At 32.5% G+C, this 7,500-nt stretch overlaps 1 protein-coding gene and 1 pseudogene across 2 annotated transcripts in view; one reads left to right on the top strand and one right to left on the bottom strand.

Moving 5' to 3' along the window:
• LOC145258239 (cubilin-like) overlaps window positions 1–7,500 on the bottom strand; it is a 1,360,229-nt gene that overhangs the window by 612,818 nt on the left and 739,911 nt on the right. The window lies entirely within an intron of this gene.
• LOC145264334 (U2 spliceosomal RNA) lies at window positions 5,129–5,274 on the top strand (annotated as a pseudogene).

Raw genomic sequence — 7,500 nt, 5'->3', positions numbered from 1 at the left:
GTACAGATACATATATACACATATGTACAGATACATATATACACATATGTACAGATACATATATACACATATGTACAGATACATATATACACATATGTACAGATACATATATACACATATGTACAGATACATATATACACATATGTACAGATACATATATACACATATGTACAGATACATATATACACATATGTACAGATACATATATACACATATGTACAGATACATATATACACATATGTACAGATACATATATACACATATGTACAGATACATATATACACATGTACAGATAAATATATACACATATGTACAGATAAATATATACACATATGTACAGATACATATATACACATATGTACAGATACATATATACACATATGTACAGATACATATATACACATATGTACAGATACATATATACACATATGTACAGATACATATATACACATATGTACAGATACATATATACACATATGTACAGATACATATATACACATATGTACAGATACATATATACACATATGTACAGATACATATATACACATATGTACAGATACATATATACACATATGTACAGATACATATATACACATATGTACAGATACATATATACACATATGTACAGATACATATATACACATATGTACAGATACATATATACACATATGTACAGTAACATATATACATATGTACAGATACATATATATATATATGTACAGATACATATATATATATATGTACAGATACATATATATATGTACAGATACATATATATATATATATATGTACAGATACATATATATATATATATGTACAGATACATATATATATATATATGTACAGATACATATATATATATATATGTACAGATACATATATATATATATGTACAGATACATATATATATATATGTACAGATACATATATATATATATGTACAGATACATATATATATGTACAGATACATATATACAGATACATATATACACACACATGTACATCCATATACACACACATGTACATCCATACACACACATGTACATCCATACACACACATGTACATCCATATACACACACATGTACATCCATATACACACACATGTACATATACATCCATATACACACATGTACATATACATCCATATACACACATGTACATATACATCCATATACACACATGTACATATACATCCATATACACACATGTACATATACATCCATATACACACATGTACATATACATCCATATACACACATGTACATATACATCCATATACACACATGTACATATACATCCGTATACACACATGTACATATACATCCGTATACACACATGTACATATACATCCGTATACACACATGTACATATACATCCATATACACACATGTACATATACATCCATATACACACATGTACATATACATCCATATACACACATGTACATATACATCCATATACACACATGTACATATACATCCATATACACACATGTACATATACATCCATATACACACATGTACATATACATCCATATACACACATGTACTTATACATCCATATACACACATGTACATATACATCCATATACACACATGTACATATACATCCATATACACACATGTACATATACATCCATATACACACATGTACATATACATCCATATACACACATGTACATATACATCCATATACACACATGTACATATACATCCATATACACACATGTACATATACATCCATATACACACATGTACATATACATCCATATACACACATGTACATATACATCTATATACACACATATGTAGAGATACATATATATATATATACACACACACATATGTAGAGATACATATATATATATACACACATATGTACGGATACATATATATATATACACACATATGTACAGATACATATATATACACACATATGTACAGATACATATATATATACACATATATGTACAGATACATATATATATACACATATATATACACACATATGTACAGATACATATATATATACACATATGTACAGATACATATATATATACACATATGTACAGATGCATATATATATACACATATGTACAGATACATATATATACATATGTACAGATACATATATATATATACATATGTACAGATACATATATATGCACATAGATATATATGATTCTTTATTTTTCTTCTGTAAGTTTCCAAAGATCAAGGGGCTCTTTCCCGGAGCTAACACTTTATTCTGTTATGATTTAAATTTATATTAGGGGGCTCTTAATAGATGATGTTTCCTTACATCTTGGTCTTTCAAGCATTGCTTCTAAATATTTCTGAAGATTCTTTTTTATTAAGTCAATTGCTCCTATAACAACCGGTATAAGGTTTATTTCTTTCAAATAATATGTCGTTTTTAGATAATTTTTTTAGGTCCTCATATTCTCTTATCTTTTCCCCTTCAGTTCTGTTAAGGCCAAAATAATTTGGGACTGTGACATCAACAATGAGCGCATTCCTTTCAGGTTTGTTCCATATTACAATATCTGGTTTGGTGGCCTTGTCCTTCATGTATCTGCCCGCCTGTATGTCTTTGTCATAGAACACTGTCACTTTTCCGTTTGATATTATCGGTGGTGGTTCCTGTTCCCAGATGTTCGTCGATCTGTCAAGTTGCATCTCTCCGCAGATCTTTCTATAGCGATACATACTTTGTTGTGTGGCGGGCAGTCTAAAGACCATCTGCCATTAAGATTAAGAATGCAGACATTTGATGGCGTGGGCTTCCAATCGCTGAGTGGCAAAATCTACACTGGTCATTTGTTTGTGGGCCAGCTATTTTTTAAAATCCATTTAGGAGTGCGGTGTGGTTTCGTTGATGTAGATCCAATGAAACTGATATTTATCAGAAAGCACTCAATGACAAGCAAGCTTTACCAGAGTATGTTAGTTTGTAAACATTGGCTACATATGCTCATACATATTTCTGTTGCAAGATTTTACTGAAGCGGCGTCCTCAGTCATTGTAAAAAATAGCATGGGGCTGCTTCTTCTCTAAATGAAGTGCAACAGACATGTATGTACATATGTAACCAATAATGTTTGTATATATAAACATACTAACATATAGCAAACTACACGAGTGTAATGGCATAGCTGTTAATCTGACCAGTCTAATCACAGATTTTGAATTCGCACTTCTGACCCCACGTCCTTAGAGTTTGTTTCGAATCTTTAAAACTAATTGACTATAATTGAAAATACATAATACTACTAGGACCAAATACTTGGACATTTAAGCGTATCGAGTTAACTGAGTGAACAACTACTTTTCACTCAATCGTGCCTATTTGACGTATAGCCTTTCTTAAAAGTAAAAACCTACTAACAAAAAGGATTTAAAAATATGATAGATGTTCATTAATGTATTTTTTATTCTAATTCAAAATATTTAAATTTCCATTTGTTTTTTAATGTTATTTAGTTTCGACAAACTAGTTTAGATCTATACGGAGAGGTAAAATACACATACGCTGAACTAATTTAAGATAAAGACAAAATAGTTTTCTTAGATTGGATGTCTTGTGGATAATGTGTTCGCTTCATATTTCAATATATTGCGCAGTGATTTTTTGAAATCTTACACTAGAATTTTTTTTCTGTAGCGTTAGTTATTTCTTAGCCGATATCCACAATCGTCATAAAAAAACGACGTATGATTTTTCGAAATAAATGAATGAAAAATACATGTTCTTAATTAGAATCTTAGCGATAAGAGAAAGTTGAAATATCCGGCTACTTAAGCAAGATGTAGGCATAACGTGGGGCAGCGGTTATTGGCGCAGACTCAGAGCTCGGTGTAAGGGTTTGGATTCTTACAGAGTTACCGCATGTTTTTCACTAACGGTTTAAAAGTCTAATGCATCTGTTCAGCTTTAGTTTCCGTACTAATCTGAAAGATGAAAAACTCCGAAATCATGTAACCCTTTCTTTGTTTATTCCAGTATTCTTTCCAGTCATTCTTTTACTTGTCCTTGCTACTGAACTCATGCAATACCGTATTAAGATTACAAAGGCAGTTTGGATAACCACTACTTCAGTAAAACATGGTAATATCCAGTTTTCACGAGAAACTGAAGTTCTTACATACATACTCACAAAAATATGTACCTATTTACTATGCCTCCCCACGGGACAGAGTTAGACACCAGGGTTGTTAACGTGGAGAAAAGGTACAAAAATAAAAATTGTCTCAGTCGTGAAGGATTTCTCCTCCACCGAAAGAGAACAAGAAAATGAAGTGCAGCATCCGAAGAACAGATACTACACTTTGATCTTGACCCGAAGGTAAATAAATGTATACACACACGTATAAATATAAAACGCACATGGATTTATGATAATTACATCTGTTTAGTTAGGAGTGACCATACTAATCCATACGCCACAAGATTGTATGTTGCTTGTCTAAAACTAGCCATGACACGTATACTTTCCATGCTGTTCTTTTCATTATTTCCTTGTCGGTAGTTTTCTAATGTTTATGCAGAGACCAAGCTTATCGTCATCTTTTTAAAGCAACATTTTATATATTAGTTTTTTTATATGCATACTGTTTATTATTATCATTATCATTATTATTATTAGTAGTAGTAGTATTGGCGTAACGGATTAAGTACTATTAAGTACTCAGTTATTCAGTTCTAAATGGCACTCTTTCGGAGGGTGAAGTTTCAATGATAGGTTCGTATAATACGAAGCATACAATTGCAAATTGAATTAAAACCTGCTAGATCATGGCTGACAGACAAGCATGCTACCCACGAAGATTAAATAAAGGGTTTCGTTCGAAATTCCGTGCAGATTCTTAATTGCGATAGAAAGAATTCCAAGTTCGATAAAATCATCTGTACAAGGTCGGAGGTTACATCGACTGAAAGTTTGTGCGAATAACATTTAAGATTAGTGCAGTAGTCTGAATAATCCAAATTATTATATTATTACGCTTATCGCTCCGTCCGTTATGCTGTGCATCCCTAAAAAAGGAAAGTGGAATATTGCAAATAAATCTTGTCACCCTATTAAAAAATATTGGTGTCGCTGTTGAGGCAAAGCTAAGTAAAATGATTTGTCTTTCTTGGCCTTTTGGCTAAGATCTAAGTGTAGTATCTGTTCTTCAGGTGCTACATTTCGATTTCTTCTTTCTCAGTGGAAGAGAATCCTTTACGACGAAGACAATTTTTCTCCACGTTAAAAAATTATTTCTGATTTAATTACAAAATGCCCTGGAAAATGTCCGTTCTGATTTTTTTGTTTATACTTGCATCCCCATAAGGGCGGAATTGGACATGAGGTCGATTATAAATTTAGGGGGAAACCAGCTCCCCAAAAGGGGCATTCTGGTCAATAACAAAAATAACAATTGTATCAGTAATGAAGGATTTTCCTCCATTAACCAAGACCAAAAAAGGAGGGATTTAAGTCACTGGAATGCTGAAACTGATACTACACTCAGAAATTCGTGTTGAAGCAATGGTTGCCTCGTGTTAATGTTTTTATGTATTACTTTCAAAAAGCTGCTGAAACAGTTTATGATTTAAACATTACTTTATTTCAAGTATATTTTTAACTGTGGCGTGGGGAGTATTAAATCAGTCCCGAAAATAGGTGAAACCGTTTACGCATTACACATTATTTTATTTAATGTATATTTTTAACATTGGGGTGGAAAATATGAAGTCGGTTCCAGAAATGGCTGCAACCATTTACGTTTTGGACATTACTTTATTTAATGTACATTTTTAACAGTACTATGGGAGATAAGAAGTCGGTCCCGGAAATGGCTGAAAAAGTTTACGATATATATATTACTTTATTTCATGTATATCTTCAACAGTGGGTTGGGGATTATAAGTCAGTTTCAGAAATGGCCGAAACAGTTTACTGTTTAGGCATTACATTATTTCATGTATATCTTCAACAGTGGGTTGGGGATTATAAGTCAGTCCCGGAAATGGCTGAAACAGTTTACGATTAAAACAAAGTTCAAAAGAGAGTCGCAAATCTGATAGGCCCTGAACTGGCATCTAAGCTTCAGCCTCTGTCCCATCGACGAAACGTTGCATCCCTCTGCCTGTTCTACAAGTATTTTAATGGTGAATGCTCTGAGGAACTGCAAGCACTTGTGCCCCACGACGTGAACACCCTCGTCAAAACCGACAGGCTGCTAAAATCACACCCCCACACTGTAGAGATCCCTAGATGTAAAAGATCTTTCTACTCCAGTAGTTTCTTCCCCAGAACTGCTAGACTTTGGAATTCCATTCTAGGTCGCTGCTTCCCAACTGTACTGACGTGCAGAAGTTCAAGCGCAACGTGAACACTCATCTTGCTAACCAAATCCCTACATAGTACTCCAGTAGTTGTTGCCCCTGGTAGTAGCCCCCATACACCAAAGTGGCAATGTGCCTTGTTTAGGGTGAAAATGTAAAAAAAAAATTGCTTTAATGTATATTTTCAGCAGTGGGATGGCGGATATGAGTTCAGTTCCGGGATTGAATGAGATGTGCAAATATATACTATCAGAAAGCATCGCCCAGTATTGAATGAGATAGGTGGGCATTTTGGTACTATATAGTAACCAAATATTCAGCGTCGTCCAGTATCGAATGAGATAGAGGAACAATATATATTAGTAGAATATGCGGCGTCACCCGAGATTGGATAAGATAAGTGAAACATATATACTATGAGAATACCGAGAACTGATTGATTTGTTTGTAATGAAATAATCAGCCCAGGCAATATATCAAAGTTATTATTTAAGTAAGGGGAAGCTACATAGTGGGTTAAAGTTATGAAAATTATTGTCGAAACTAGTAACATATCCAAGAATCATGAAAAATGATGAAATGTGAGTTACTTGATTGGTGTGTTTCTAAGGATATAATAAGCCCAGACAATATATCAAATATATTATATAAGTAGAAGGGAGAGGCATAATGTGGGTTTTTAATTATAAAAAATTATTGTCGAAATTAGTAACACCTCCAGGATTATGAACAACGACTAATTGTGAGTTAATCAGTTGTGTGTTTATAATAAAATAATCAGCCCAGGAAATATATCAAAGTAATTATGTTAGTAAGAGAGGGCGATAAGGATGGTTTAAATTATGAAAAATAATTGTCGAAATTAATAACATATCCAAGAATTATGAAAAATGTAATGTTATTTAATGCATTAGTGTGTTTGCAATGAAATAATCAGACCAGACAATATATCAAAGTTATTTTAGTATTTGGGGCGATGCTGTGGGTTAAGATGATGAAAAATGATTGTCGACATTTACATATTCAAGAATTATGAAAAATGACAAAATGTGAGTTAATTGATTGGTGTGTTTGAAATGAAATAATCATCCCAGATAATATATAAAAGTTACTATTTTAGTAGTGGGTGGTTGATAATGTGGGTTAGAATATTAAAAAGAATTGTCGA

Source organism: Euprymna scolopes, chromosome 3 (genome assembly GCF_053919585.1).
Source record: "Euprymna scolopes isolate OS-2025 chromosome 3, ASM5391958v1, whole genome shotgun sequence".
Lineage (NCBI taxonomy): Eukaryota > Metazoa > Mollusca > Cephalopoda > Sepiida > Sepiolidae > Euprymna > Euprymna scolopes.
Note: the sequence above shows the minus strand (reverse complement) of the source record. Positions and strands in the feature narration are given on the sequence as shown.